The 16,946-nt window shown below is 36.9% G+C and overlaps 1 pseudogene; it reads left to right on the forward strand.

Moving 5' to 3' along the window:
• Positions 1 to 16,946, forward strand: part of LOC121953568 — a 19,635-nt pseudogene extending 2,689 nt beyond the window's left edge.

A 16,946-nucleotide genomic window follows, 5' to 3' on the forward strand; every position in this document is an offset into this window, starting at 1 on the left:
TACATTACAGTGTATGGTAGCACTGATGTAAAGCAAACAAAATTACAGTTGAAATAAGTAAGAAATAGTAAAAATATAAAATAAATAAGAATAACAATTTAAAATATATATGTGCATTATTAGAAATATAAAATAAAAATATGTGCATTGTTGTTTAATTTCACAGCAGTTTTATAAAAAGTGTATGAAATGTGTATATTAAAATATACATATATTTGCCTCATGTTACATTACAGTGTGCAGTCGCTCTGATGTAAAACATAGAGAATTACAGTAAATTGAAAGAAATATGAAAATAAGAAAAAGTTAAAATATAAAATAAAAAAAAACAAATTTAATCATTTAATCATTATTTGGATCATAGCTAAAACCTGTAAAATAAATAAATGAAAACAAACTTAAATAATGATAGTGTATTGTACCTTGTTATTGGAATTGCATTGAATTTTACACCATTAAATCTACAGCCGGCATCTGCAGCTAATGTTGCACTGCACCAAAAAAAAAAAAGAAGTATTTTGGTTGAAAGCGTAGTATTTTATCCAGAAACTGAAGGTTCCTCGTATGAAAATATACAAAAATGTGCATTTTATTTTGTGTCCACACTGCAGTTTGCACATCGCTCATGAGAAAGATAATCTGTCAAATGACTGTCTTTAGTTTACATGTTTATGATTATCTCACAAAAAATAAATATAAATGTAATATAAAACATTGTTGTACTCACTTGGTCAATTTGTGTTTGTTGTGTTTTCAGACGAAGGAGGCCGTGTTTCGAAAGACGCTGTACGCCAACACCACCATCTATATGAAATGTAAGCACAACAGTTTCTGATTGATGCCAACAATAAAGCAAAACTTCATATACTTCATATCTCTGTAAATAAAGAGAGACACTGATTTTTCACTCCCGCTGTTACAGAAAAAAGCCCAGGATGCAGTGCAGCACCCAGTGTGTTACAGGACCAGTTTTAAAATGTCCTAAATCCAACTGTGTAAATATTAGGCCTTAAAAGTCATTAGATAGTCTTAAATCTTAATCTTTTGGATCTTAATTGTCCACAAATATTTGATCTTATTTCAATTCTCCATTGTGTATTTTTTATTTATTCATTTATTTATTTTTGTCAAAATAAGTAAAGCTATTTTTTACTTTATACTTGCACGTATCTGTTAGCGGGACAACGTTTAAACTGTTTACGTTTGACCTATTTACATTTACTCACCTTTAATGCTTTCATAAAAATTATTCATCCAAAAATCAGTCTTAAATTTGACTTAAAATAAACTCAAAAATGTCTTAAAAAGTATTAAATTGAAGTGTCTGATACCTGCAGACGCCCTGGCGGCTACATGACGGCGGGAGGAAGTCAGCATCTCTGTGAACGTCACTGTCGATGAAGACAGGGACGTTTTTTTGTACAAAAAAAGTAGTTAACAACACACAGAGTGACTCTTGTGGCGTAATAATCTAGATCCGCTGTTGGGAAGCGTCATCACTGTTTGATAATCCCGTCCTTCGAGTAAGCGCGCGTCTTTTGTCTCTGCAGTCCGTGGTGACGCGGCGTCATGTGACAGAAACGTCGCCTTCAACATCAGCTGGTACCTGCGCTCCTCTGTGTGCTACAACGAGGTCTTCAACACGCCGGTGAGTGTTCCCTTTTGTTTTTTTGATGCATCAGTGTCAGCTGTTTTGGCATGCATGTTAACCCTTTAACACCTGGATCGACTTCAGTTCTCTCGTACTGCGTTCAGGTGCCTTTCACAAGCATTTAACCGTCTGAATCCTGAGAAAATTGATTGAATTTCTTTTGAAAACATGGAGAAAAAACATAATAAAAAGTGTCCGTCAAAAAATTTGGCAAGAAAAGAGTAAACAAAAGTGACCAGAAGGTTAACTATAGCAATGATTTTTATATATTATCCAAAAACAGGAAAACTGCCCTGAAAACTACATTTATGTATCATTTTTGTTTCTTTTTGGTAATTTTCTTGTAATTTTTAATTAATTTCTTACAAATGTTGTTTGGCTTATTCTCTAATCATTTTCTTGTAACTTTTTACTAATTTCTTGTAAATTTTTGGGCCATCTCTCGATAAATTGCTCGTCTCTTCTTCCCTTGTATTTGACAGAAAGCAAGCCAGTTTTTTAGTTTTTAAAGGGTTAATGTCATGCATGAGTTCTGTCGATCATGTAGATAAAAAAAGGGCTTCATGGATTTTGTTCACGACTTAATTATCTTCATCTTAAAGTTTTTAAAGTCCCCTCAACTCAAAAATATGTTCTTCTTCTGTTTTAATTTTTTTTTCTTCTGTCCTAAAATGTTTGACATTTGGTTTTTCTTGGTTTTTGTTTTTTGGTTGTTTTTACCTTTCATGTGGGAAAACCATTTTAAACAAAAAAACAAAAAATAAACTTTATATAGCACTTTTCTTAACAAAGTTACAGAGCGCTTTTCAGAAAAGCAACAGATAAAACAAGGCAACAATAAAACAACAATAAAAAATAAAAATGAAATGCAAACACAGTGATCATATATCAATACTGGGAAATTCTTTTTAAAAAAGTATAAAAAGTAGCGTACAATGGTCAGCTGTAGGCAGCACACTGTAAATGAAATGTCATCTGATGTGTGTTTTCAGGCAGCACAGAGGTTGTTTCTGAAACTTTAAAATGATTGTGTCTTATGGAGATTCTTTAATTCTTAAACAGCATTTTAAAATGAAAACTAAGAAGTGTGTATTTGGTCTCAGAAAGTTCGCCTCCTGTATTTTTCCTCACTTCAGTGGATTTGGCTTCACATTCAACAGTTTGTCAGTCGGAGCAGCTGCCGCGTCCGTCCTCACCGTGTCTTCGTGTCCTCGGGCTCCTCTTCGGTCTTTGTGCCAGCGCTGGCTCTTTGTCCCGCTTTGGCTTTGATGTCTTTCACCTTGTCGCTGTCAGTCAAAAAGCGAGGACACGTCAAGGACATCTGTAGCCTGACGAGGACATTTTCAAATCAGATGTGTCTTGAGTGTTCAGCGTCTTCTTCTGTCAGGCTCGAAATGTTTCTAAAACGGGAGAATCTTCTTGTTATTGTTGTAACAGCATGAGATTTAACTTAACAAAAAGCCCCAAAAATACCAAGAAATTGGTAAAAAAGGTACAAGAAAATCACCTGAAAATAAGCACAAAAAACAAACAAGAAAATGACCCCAAAAAGTGCAGAAAAAATCATTTTAAACATTTTATTATAATGATTATAAATACAGTTTTCTTGACATTTTACCATATTTTTTGAAAACAGTTGTCATCCCTTTTTTATTTGCTTTGACCAATTTGTTGCAGTTTGTGGTACATTTCTTGCCAAGTTAGTCATTGCATTTTCTGCAATGTTTCTGAAAGAAATCAAACTATTTTGCTCAAGTTTCAAAGAAATTGCTTGTGAGAAGCTTCTGAAGGCAGCACAAGAAAACTGTCTAACCAGGATTTAAGTAGTTAATCCAGTAAACACTATCCTCTTTTAATTTGGTATAATTCTGCAGCATCGGTGTAGTTTTAGGGAATTTAACAGGCTTTATGATTTCCCCCTCGTTGTCCTTTTGTAGGACAATAAAGCGATTAACATGTTTGGTATGGACCACATGTTGAAGGACGGCTGGAGTGGCTTCTACAGTCAGGGCTACATGTACTTCGACAACTGCTCCTCCCTCTTCTTACCCAAGGTTCGTGACCGACACAAAGGTGCACTTAAACACAGTGCTGCACATTTAATCTCCACTACAGCAGTTATCTAATGACAGGTAACATCATTAAAACGTTATGCTTTTCTTGTTTCCACATTCAGTATAAACATGTTTCTTCACTTTTTTCTCTCTCCTAGGTGTATTACACAGACTACAACCCTTATCAGCCGCTCACCAGCCCGAAGGTGAGTCACAGCTCGAGATGATATTCAGTGTTTATTAAAGGCAGTGAACAAATTGACTATAATATCTAAAAGCGTCATCTGTGCATGCGTGTGTGAATGAAACGTTATTGTTTTCCTGTGCTATTTCCATACAGCTTTTCAGTTTGCAATATACCATAAATACATTTCCCAATCAAAAACAGAATATGCACCAAAAAAAGTTTGAGAGATGCAGACAATTCAACAATTTTAACGAAATATTTGTTAAAAAAGGCTATATATATATATACACACACAAAAGAAAGCAGTTAACATAGAATAGAATAAATCAAATAACAATAATAATAATAAAGACATGTACAGTTTGTACTGAGAACAAACAAACAGCCAAAAAGATTAAAAATTTAATAAAAAAGAAGATGTGGAAAAAAATGGTTTTAGCTTATCTGATTGTAGTAACAGAATTGATTTAAACACAGGAATCGTTTTCTGTAGTTCATTACACTCATAATAATCGTCTCCAAAACATCACAGAGGTTGCAGATCCTCTGTTACACTCACCAAAATGTTATGAAGCAAAGCTCAGTATGTTCTCTGTTCTGTTTAGAGCGACCATCGAATCAGAGCCTTATTTGGTCCGACAAGCCGGTAAGAACATGTTTTTATTACATTTGATGTGAATTTCTTTAGATATATGTTTGCAGTTGTAGTGTTTTTCTGCTTGATGGTAATGCATATCCCTACAGAAGCTGTACTGTGACGATTGGGCATGTACATGCAGCAGCCTGTAGCTCCTCAAAATCCTGCTTCTTTTTGGCTCTTTTTTGCTATATTTTTCTATTTTTTTGACCCATGCCCCTTCTGCTGAAGCACAACTTTTCTACGATAGAAAGTGCTAATCAACCTTGAAAGTTTTGGACTGTATGCAGCAGTTTGCATGAGGATAACCACAAACGGCATATGTCGACGTCGGTCAGACCATAGGTAGAAACGAAAATGAAAGCGCTGGAATGAAGAGAGGAAGGATAGCCGGCATCAGGGCGAGGCTTCACCCGACTCTGACCGAGAGCTGTTCTACCTTCTCTTTACTGCTCCCACTAACACAGGAGAAAATGGGGGCAGATCTTGAGAAATATTCATGTGTTGGCAATTAGGTGCCATGGAGACTTTTTAAGGGTCTGGCATAACAGAAATATATAAATATTATATTTTGATTTAATTGCAGACATCAGTGCCGTGGCAAAGCCTGGGAGGACAGTCCGTATCTGTTCATCGTGAAGGTGCAGCATTTGTTCCCCCGATTGAGGAAGAAGAATTCGCGGCAGAGCAGCCCAACTATGCTTTCATAAGTGAGAAAATTTGTGTAGTTTCTCATATTCATCCTGTAGATATTATCAATGAAGACAAAAATTTAATAATGAAAATCTGAAAATTGTAAGAAGTGACACTTTTTTTTTTTTCTCTTTATGAAAGTGGAGATGAAGGGACCACATGAACTACATCTTCTCCAGCAGACTGGCCCCTGAATGATGGGTGTATTGTAAACCATATATCAAGAGGGATTTTTAAATGTTTTTATTCATAAAAGTGTGTGGAAATGAGAACCAACAGTGCAATACAAAGTGATCAACCAATGGGTTAGAATACAAGCATGCAAAAACAATAATAAATGACACAGCATAAGACAGGTGGGGAGCTAAAAACACAAACAAACACTAAGTCCTAATACATCAAAGACAAACCTGGCGCCCAAAAAATGCTCATCTTTAAAGCAAAGCCCCAAGAGCAACGAACAAATGTAAAAAACTTATGTCTTCGATTCCAGAAATCTGCTGCTTACAACCTTCATCTATCCAAAACGCTATCAAAAATGTCCTGAATAAATGACATAATAAAGACACAAATCTTAAAACAAATGCATCTTTTAACCCTTAGGCAACCCAATTTAATTAAACGCACACTAACAGAAAAATCTGCACACAAAATGCACTTTTCAAAACCAATTCTTATAATTTACCGCCACATAACATAAACACAAATCTTAAAAAATTGTCCCTAAGAGTTAATTAGGATTGCCAACATTTAATAATACGCCATATATATATAAGCACAATATATGCATTATCAAATATATAGTATACGAGTTTGAGAGTGCATTAATATACAAAAAATTAACCCTTAACTGTGATTTAAAACAAGCTGAAGCTCTTCTCTCCCTGTCCGTCACAGTTCTTCATGGTCATGTGCAACATTGTGTACGTGTTTTTCGGGGGCTCTCTGGCTCTTCTGGTGCGCCTGTTATTGGAGGGATCTGTTGCGGATCCAGTTCTGGATTGGCGCCGTCATCATCCCTTGGCATGCTGGAGAAAGCTGTGTGTTTTACTCTGAATATCAGAGCATCCGTTACAAAGGAGACCACGGTTAGCTGATTTGACATATTTACATATCTCTACAATAAAGTTTTTTCACTCTCTCTTCCCTTTAATCTGACTTAGTCATCACTTTCCTTTGTGTTTTGTTTTTCTTCTCACAGTTTCAAGCGCTGTGATTTTTGCTGAGCTTGCTCTCTGCACTCAAAAGATCTTTAGCCCGAATCCTAGGTCCTGATTGTCAGTCTTGGTTACGGCATCGTCAAGTAATTTAAAATGACATTTGCCTTCACTTGTTTGCTTCAATAATTTTTTAAGACAATCAGTGTTTTTGTGTCTCTCATTTTTAAAACAAGGAGTCATTATTCTTTACAAATTTAAAAAAACAAACCATTTCTAAGTATAATCTAATTTTTTTCCCTCCCTCACTTGTTTTAGGCCGCGGTTGGGCACCACGGTGCACCGTCTGGTCGCTGTCGGGCTTCTCTACCTGCTCTTCTCCTCAGTGAAGGTGTGCTCATAGTGACAGGTGTAAGTACAACCATTTATAAACCCTTCCTCCCAACTACTCATTGACAATATTCGTTGTAGGAACGGATGTCGGACAGAGCGACAGTTTCAGATATTTTCATATAAGTACATATTCATTGAAATTGTCCAAAAGCCCGACTCATCAGCTGCTGTCAGCAATATGACACACACACTGCGTTATTTTGTGACTGCTTCACAATAAAAGCCACCCTGTGTTTTTACAGTTGAATGCTTTTATTGTGAAGCAGACACATGGTTTCTATTGAATAAAATAATAACTGAATAATTTACACAATTTTGCAAACATTTGCATATGTTGTCAGCACTTCAGCAACTGATTGGCCAATTTAGATATTATCGGGGTGGTTTTTTGGGTTGTTGAGGATGCTGAATCCATTTAAAATAATATTTAAAAAAAAAAAAATCAAATAATAATTCAAATGTAATCCAGAAGTCTGCATATTTAACTGCAGTTGGATTGATTTTAATGATTTTTTATTCAGTTTAATGTTTTTAGGAAGAAACGCTGAAGTGATCATTGAAGGTAACTCACTGTGTTGTGTTTCTGAAATAACTTCATATCATTTAGAAATTGTACATTTTTATAAACACATTAATAGAAAATTGTATTTTTTAGGCCGTTATTGTGTAACTGACAACGTATTTTGTGAAAATGCATGCAAATTAAGCAACTTATGCAAATTGCCCAACATACGCAAGTTAGCATCGAGCAGGTTTTGTAATGATGGGAACCCATACTATACATTTTATAACAAAAACGTTGGGGTACTTAACAGTTTTTCGGGTTCACTATAGATGCTCTGTAGGCTGGCAAATTAGAATATAATAGCTTTAAAGGCAGCACTTTGTGTTTGTTCAGATGGAAACTTTTTTGAAAGTGGCATCAACAGACCGCACAGGACACACTAATCTGCATCAACCAAACCACCCGAAAAGATTTACTGTATCCCAAAATACTCCAAATGGATGAGAGAGGATAAAAAGATTAAACACTGAGACCCGCTTTTCTCAGTGAGACACACACTCACACGCTGCTGTTCAGGAAACCATTTCTGTTTCACTTCTAACCCTTAATTCATCACTTTCTGTGGCTGTAGATGAATTTTCATCCAGGAAAAAATAATGAACCCGCCGCATCTCAACGACTGCAGATGGGACTTTAGCTGTTGCCAGAGCCTCCACAGGCTGATTGAAGCTGATAGTGGCGGTGTATTTTTACATAAAAATCTTGCCTGGCGCAGCTTTTAAGGCACTCTGTATAAATAAAAGTGATTTGAGCATGAGAGAGGAGGTTGAGCAGGGATTCATCTCTGGGAGGCAGAAAAAGTGATGAAAAATGGAGACTGACGTATTTCATCGAGAGTGAAATTCAAAAGCAGCCAAAGACACTGCGGCAAGTTCAGAAAGTCATGGAAACACAACTCTGTGCAAACAAACAAAAGATAAAGGACAGGAAGAAGAATGGAGCGAGGCTGCGTTGTGTGCCGAGCAGATGTGTTTTGTGTGGAGGCAGCTCCGAAGAGAGGAGCCTAAAAGGGGGCTCATTGGGCTTTTATCCGTTTTTTTCTCTCACACTGTATACATATCAGAAACGATGGATGTTCATATTAAACGTAGCCAAAGTTTACAAATAATGAGGTAAACATCTTAAGTGATCCCTGTGTGCAAAAAAAAAACGTCTTCACACCGTTCTTGATACTCTGTTTCCAACATTTTTTTCTACTTTGGCTACCTCATCTGCTGCAGGCGCGCTTGTGTTGACATTTATGACATGAAAACTGCATGCTAACGATAGGAAAACATGTAATCTTAGTGGGAAATGTTTGGAAGTTTTCTCCCCAGATTTTGATTATGTTCATGCTGAACATGTTCAGTTGTGTTTCCAAGCTTTTATAGTGATTTTTAACAGGAAAAAAGTGCAGCTTCTCACAGTCATTTCCCGACTGCAAGTACCAGGGTTCATAAAAACCTGGAAAAATCATGGAATTTGCAATTTCCAGGATTGAAAAAGTTTGAGAAAACTAAATATGTTTAGAGTTTTGTAAGAGTTATGGAATTTTGTTTCACAAACCTTTATAATAACAGGTGTTAAAGGACCCTAGGAAAATTTGAAAATTTGACAATTTACGTCTTTAAAGTTTCTAGATGTGATAAATGGTTTGCAAAGCATGTTTTTTTTTAAATAACCAAAAATTTAAAGAAAGAAAAAATTTTGGGATATATATTATTTTTTTCCTTAAGAAAATCAGCTGTTGTTTTTGTTTTTTGTTTGTTTGTTTGTTGTATTTTTTTTTTAAAATAAAATTGGCAGTAGAATAAATACCCCTTTTTTGCACCACCTTCTCCCCTCTTGTAGAACAGTCCCTAAGTTTTATCAGAACTTGTTATGTACACAGTTACAGTAATCAACTTATTAAAGGCGGGGAAACCTGTAATCTGGGTTGCTGATGGGTCAATTTCTCCACGATTTCAGATCATATTCCTGCTGGAAAATGTCTGGTTGCATTAAGAGGCTTTTATCAGTAATTTTTCACATTACAAAGAGGCACTATGCTGTGTTGCAGCTATTCGTCAGCTGCAGTGATGATGCAGAGAACTCATGTTTTGTCTTGTTTTTTAATCTCCGACTCTTGTCCTCTGTTTCCAGGGTTTCTACGGGACGGTTGCCCTGGTAGCTAATCTCAGCCCTCTCCCTTATTGACTCCTGTGTTCATGTGGTGGATATCCTTTATCCAAACTTCTTCTATGGCTCATATGGGGTTTTCTGAGCTTTTGATTTTGGTTACTTGAGTGTGTAAACTTCAATATGTTCTCCTTAACTTGAATCCACATTTTCATCAGTCTGTCTCAAACCACTCGTCTCCTGAAGCTCCGCAGAAACGTGGTGAAACTCTCTCTGTATCAGCACTTCACCAACACTCTCATCTTCTCTGTTGTCGGTGAGTAGCTGATCTCAGATAATAATAATAACTTTATTTACACAGCACTTTTTCATACTTTATTTTTTCCAAAAAGGACATTGACATACAGTTTTAAACACTGTAGAACATACAAACAGTTGGTCACATTGTGTTTATATAATTAATTGCAGTGATGAATATCATCAGTTCATATGTTAAATGTTTAGGTGATCATCTTGTGAGGTCACATACACAATCAGTTTTCCCGCCTCTCCCCCGCCTCTCCCACCCAGTGACGGCTGGGATCGGCTCCAGCCCCTCCCGTGTCCTATTAGAGGATAAGCAGTTACGGCGAATGAATAAATGAATGGAAGCTAGGAAAAAGGTCAAAAAACTAAAATTATCATAACTAAATATTTAATTTAAAAATACGTATATTATTTTTTAGCACTTTTTGCAGGACGGTTTTTTGTTAGTTTGTTTTTGTTAATTTCAGGTTATTTTCTTGTACTTTTTACAGTTTTTTTTCTGACTTTTGAGTTATTTCTTCCTAATTTGCTCAAATCAAGAAAGAAATCAAGCGAATTTTACTCAGGTTTCAAAGGTTAACACACATGTCCTGTACTGTATTAGAAGTTAGACGATAAAAAAAGTAGAACGTAGATTTATTAATCATTTTTTTAAACAAAGTTCAAAAAAACAAAATTACATTTGTCCTTGATCCTGCTACATCTTTTGTAGTTGAAGGATGAGTTGATTAAAATCACCGGCTACTATGAAATAATATATATTTTATATATATATAGAATATATTATATACTCTCCTCATGTAATTAAGTCGGTAAATTTGTGCATCTCTCCACCCTTTGGCTGGGATAACCTCTCCTAATTTTGTTTCCACTGGCGGGAGTTTTTTCATGTGCTGTTTTCCATCATTTGCATATTGTTTACAGACATCAAAATGTTTACTTTGTCTCCACAGCTTCCATCATCTTCATCATCTGGACCACCAAAGTCTTCAAGCTGGTCGACTGCCAGACGGTCAGTTTGTTTCTGCCATTGATTGATTATTATGTTGTGTTCCGGTCCAGTTTCCTTCATGAGGTTACTTGTTTATACAGAGATGAAAAGTGAACTCGCCTTCCAACTTGATAACATCATCTCTTCTATTTTTATCCCTTTCACAGGGTTGGAGGGACTTGTGGGTAGACGATGCCTTCTGGCGTCTCCTGTTCTCCACCATTCTGCTGGTTATCATGGTGCTGCTGCGTCCCTCTGCGAACAGCCAGAGGTCAGAGTCCGTCTGGAGCCTGAAATCATGTCTGTCAGTTTTAGTTGCCAGCAGTTGTGTTTCATTTTTGTTTTTCTCTCAGGTTCTCTCACTCTCCTCTGATAGATGAAGACGATGATGAGGAGGAGGCAAAGGAGCCAATGCTGAATGAAGCGTTTGGTGAGACTAATCATTCTCCTGCTTTCCACTGTGACACCAGACGAGCAGAAATATTGCTTAAATTGACTTTGAGTTTTGTTGTCTTGTAATATCTAAATCTGACTACGTGTGTCATTTAACACCCTCCTCAGTGACCGTATTGAAAGTCTTTAAAGGGATAGTTCGAGAGTGTTTGAAGGAGGGATATTATTAATATTATTAGTAGTAGTAGTAGTAGAAAAAATAATAAGAAAAAATAAATGATGGAAAATAAATAGATGGATGGATGGTTGGATGGAAATGGATGGATGGATAGGAGGGTGAATGGATTGATGATGGATGGATGGTGGGTGAATGGATGGATGATGTAGGGGTGATGGATGGGATGTTGATGGATGAGGTAGTATGATGGATGGATGGATGGTGAATGGATGGATGGATGTGATGGATGGGATGGATGATGGATGTGTGAATGGATGGATGGATGTGAATGGATGGATGTGGATGGATGATGTGTGAATGGATGGATGGATGTGTGAATGGATGGGATGGATGGATGGATGCATGGATGGGTGAATGGATGGATGGATGTGTGAATCGATGGGTGAATGGATGGATGCATGGATGGGTGAATGGATGGATGGATGTTGAATCGATGGATAAATGGATGGATGGATAGAAGGTTGGATGGATGGATGTGTGAATGGATGGATGGATGTAGGGGTGAATGGATGGATGGATGGATAGATGTGTGAATGGATGGATGGATGTGTGAATGGATGGATGGATGTAGGGGTGAATGGATGGATTGATGGATAGTAGGATGGATGGATGCATGGATGGGTGAATGGATGGATGGATGGATAGATGTGTGAATGGATGGATGGATGTGTGAATGGATGGATGGATGATGTGTGGATGGATGGATGGATGGATGGATGGATGGACAGTGTGTCTTGGCTGTGGTGGTCGGTAGGATGGGGACGCTTCAACTTGCATAAAAAGTTAAAACACATTCAGCTTTTGGAGAAACGTAACCGAGCGTCACACTGTGGTGACAAAACAATACAAACGTGATAATTCAAAAGGAAATTTAAGAGCTCTTTCAAACAAAACCAACAGAGGACAAAAACTCAGCTGCTGAGATGAGGAGATTTTCAGTCTCCTCCGCCCTCTCGTCCCACATTTAAGTAACACCCTGCGGCTGATCACCGTAGCACCACATTTAGTGAGAATGCAGCCAAACCAGTTTTGCCTTTTCATAAACACGTCAGATTTGCATGTTAGCTAACGTATCAAGTAAAAGTCAGCAATAATAGAGTACATATTTGTATGTAAATACAGTTTTCAGCTGCCTGTCTAAATTTGAAGCCAGGTTTTGTTTCAGGTGAACTGACAGCGAGTTTTCGATCTAAAACTCAGTGTATAAACAGTTTATTGTAGATCTCGTCCATAAGAGCTGCAGAGATGTTTGTCACATCAGCATACTGAATGTGGAAGCATTTAATGTCACAAACTTTTCTGCTGGCATCTTAATTGCTCCATATTTAACCATTATTTTCTGTTCTTTTCTGCAAACCTCTGTGATGGTGCCAGCAATGCTTTTTTCCATCAGTTGCAAAACTTCTATGCATTTTTGTTCTCTGTGACAAACCCACTCGTCTGCAAATAATCTCGGTTTGTTCAGATCTCATAAAGACGATTCTGTCAACTGTGTTTTCGGTTGTATAAGCCGATGCTACTGAGGCCTTCATCCAAATCTGTTCAAGCAGATATCTGGAGAAATGAAATGTCATCTTATAATCATGTAGTAGTATAAATGGAAAATGTACTAACCTATTTTAAAGCTGTTGGCTTGATTATTTATTTATTTTATTTATTTATTTTCATTAAAGAGGGAATGAAGATGCGAGGCTCAAAGCCTGACTCTAACGGCTCCCAGAAACTGTTGAGTAAAGAGGTGAGTTCACCTTCTTCTGTCATCATCTCTCCTCTGACATCCCTGTCTGGTTTTCTCACACATAATCAATCATTTTATGTTTCTGAACTCTACTTTTACCAGGATGAAGACCTAAAATGGGTTGAGGAGAACATCCCTACAACTGTCGCTGATGTGTAAGTAAATGTAAACGTTTACACCTGTTATTATCACGAGCTTCGGTGATTCAAACACAAGTTGACATCCAAGAGAAACATTGCTGTTCACACTTGTGCCTAAGGCTGGGCTTTAAAATGATATTGTGATATTTTAAGGCTACAATGTGATACACAATATATATCTCGATATTTTTAAATGTCCTTTAAACTAATGTTAACTACTTAAGTGTGAGATTATTGAATGAACTGCAATTAAACAAAGTAGCTTAATAAAGCTACTTGGTTTTAAGGAAGTTACATAAAGTACTTTTATAATGAAATTTTAAAAAGTATTGTTATATTAAATAAATCAAAGCAGGCGCCTTTAACTGTGAGGATTTCTTCACTGTGAGCGGGTAACAAACAGCCCCACACATCCTCTTAAAGACAGAAATGTTGGAGGGCAGTTAATGTGATTTTTAAACAAAAACACATTATGTACGAACCTTAATCATGCCGTGATTAACACGTCAACGCTGACAGCCTTAGTTGAAGCCATAGACTGTATATAAAGATGGATGACGTGTCCCCACTTGAAGTGTACGCAGTGGCAATATCCGCAGCGGGGCAGTTCCCGCCAAAACACCCGTCAAGCCAATCACGAGCTGCCCAATTGAATGCGAACACACGGATTGGCTGTCACAGCTGTCAATCACAATTGAATAACTCTATAGCAATCTTTGGGAAAAAATGTATTCAGCATGTACTTTGAGTTTTTAGTTTGGCCTATGTCCCATTCACTAACATGGAGGGGCGGGCTTTATTACCTATACCGCAGCCAGCCACCAGGGGGCGATCCAGAGTGAAAAGTTACACTTATGGGGAACTGTCATGTCCATCTTTATATATAGTCTATGTCTGAAACCTGCTCTTCTTGCCTAAATTTAACCAACTTAACTCACAAAGGCAACGAGCACTAGCAAAGTAGGGCGGTTTATACCTTTGTCATCCTAGGAAATGCTTATTTTTATTCACATCAAGACTCATTAGTGTTTACTCAACAAAAGATACATGGTCAAATACACCTCACACCACCTCAGCACGTGATTTGAATGATTGGATCCTCTTGGTGGTTGTTTACACGCGTTGAGCACTGTCCACAAGTGATTCAATCACCCAGGACTCATGTTAACACCATCTGCAAACAGGCTGCCAGAGCCAGCCGCTTCAAACTCAAAGCTGCTTTGAAAACTACCCTGAATGGTCTCACATCACAGTGTTTTGCTTAAAACATCCAGTTTTACGCTACCTGAAATTTGTGAGAATAAGGTATCGGCTTATAAGGGTAATCCTTCTTAGTGTGTCATATTGTCTGTGTTTATGTAAGTGTATTACAGCTCCGGATCAAGGACTCTGAAGACTAGAAGGATATAATGTTAATACTCAAATAGCAACATTTTGAAAGCATAAACAAGCTGTGGAGTATCTTAAAATACTGTTTGACATTTTAAATGCATTCACCGCCTCCTCTGTTTTCTCCCTCTATACAGAGCTCTCCCTGTAATACTAGATGAAGAAGAGGTAACACGTCCTTTTACTTTCCTGTGCTAGTCTCATGATTTCTTACATATTTTTCTATTTAAAATGACTTTACTGTGGTATCAGTCCACAGTCACATTACTGTACATACATTAATTTGTCTTCCTTTTTGTTTTTTTAAGGAAATACTGAAAACTAAGATGGAGAGATCCAAAATGGAGTAAATGCGAGACGACGATGTGAGAATGAGAAGAAAGCAATGTCACTGAGGCAGCAATGAATGCGTTCTGAGTGATCCAATTACCAAAAAAAATGTGGGCAAAGCCAACTCTTCTCTCCAGACACTTTACATTTTGATTTCATTTCACAATAATGGGCTCAAAGAAGCACAAATAGTGTGTAGCCGTATTTGGACGCTGTTATGTCGAGGGTGTCATTCTGGGAGGGGGGTGAAACTGAAGCAATTACGCAGCAGAGCACTTTGATAAATATTTTATTTGTTTCAAAGATGTTTGTTCAGTGTCACAAATGTGGCCAAAATAAACCAGAAACTCGGCAGTTTACACAATGCCCGTGTGGAAAATAGAATATTTATCAAAATCATGTCTTAGGGTTTTAGACGGATAAATTATTTAACGTTTGAGAGAAGTTTCTCCACCCGTTTCACAATGCAGAATCGACCCCAGCGGACCAAATTTGACATTGAGGGATTTCAAATCTGTTCTGGTGCAAATCATGATGATGATTTGGCAGTTGTCTCAGCCAAGAAATCAGATGAATGTACAAATGGAGGGGAAAATACGTCCTAAATAATGTGCATAATTATGTTATATTTAAGCCAACACACCATCAGACACTTGAACTCGAGTTTATCTTCAGAGATGTACTTTGCCATAAAATAAATGTAAAAAATAATTGCATTACATATTTATAGGTCACATGATGACACACATTTATTATTTAAATGAGCAAGAAACCGTAAGATTAACCGTTCAGCCGGATAACTAAAAAGAATGTTTTAATGCTTTTAACCTCATCAGTGAAGATGATTTCTTATAGCTGCACCAACAAATTATTTAGGTTTGTTTTATTGTGAACACATGACTAACACTTTGTTGTCTGGCTAAATGAGTAATCCTAAATATAGAAATAATACTGTAACTCTATGTAAACACGACTGCATCAGTGAATATTGATACTTGAAGCATATCACAGTTGTCAGGGTAAAACGTGTTACTTTTGTGTTTTGGGGGAATTCGTATGTCAACTAGAACACACTGTTTTCTGAGCTGGGAGAATTTAATGACCTCTTGGTCATGAAACTCTTTCAAAGCCAAGTGTATCATAAACAAAGTGTCACCGAAAGTGTTCACGCCTGAGCGTTATGCCAGATTGCTTCTCCGAGGTGTCATTTTTACACAGAACAGTTCAAGCGACTGAAAATATGACTCTAATATTGGTGATTTTCAGGCTTTTACTGACAAATTAGAGGCTGCTTTGTCCACAGTGAGTGGGGAAAATGTATGACCCCTAAAAAAAATATGTTTTAAAGCAGAAGTAGCCATGATTTAAAAATGAAGGTGGTTAATTTTCATCACTATAAAAAGTAATATTTTGTAGCTTGTCACATTTTAGCAATGATTTAGGTCCACATCATGTCACCAAACTTTGTTTTAGCTGCTGAATCACAGAATCCATTGATAAGCCTCGTGGATGTGGTGTGGGCCTAAATTCAGATATACATGTGATTCACTGTATGTATGTCATTCTTTCTCACTCCCCCTCCACTAACTGGGCTAGCGTTTTGTTTAAGTCCTCACCTGAATACACTATCAAAGGGTAGTTTAAAAAGAGAAATACTTTACGTGCTAAGTGAATGATTTTCATTTCACCGCAATCACAGATTCCTTTGAGCTTATCCCGTTCACACTGCAAATAATCTCGCCTTATGTGGCAGAGTTATATCCCCGTCCTTGTGCAATCTACTGCAGTATGTGTGGATATTCTAAATTCCTTAATTTATGTTTTTCTTTTTCTTTTTTTATATTTGTCCAAGTCTTGTTGAGGATATTTTATTTTAGAGAGAAATGATAGCCCAATCTCTGGATTTGAGTTTTCATTGTAATGTAAAGCTGATGATATTGTATGGCTTTTTGCGTATGTCCTGCAAATAAAATTTATATTGAAACAG

The sequence above is a fragment of the Plectropomus leopardus genome, chromosome 14 (genome assembly GCF_008729295.1).
Source record: "Plectropomus leopardus isolate mb chromosome 14, YSFRI_Pleo_2.0, whole genome shotgun sequence".
Classification (NCBI taxonomy): Eukaryota; Metazoa; Chordata; class Actinopteri; order Perciformes; family Serranidae; genus Plectropomus; species Plectropomus leopardus.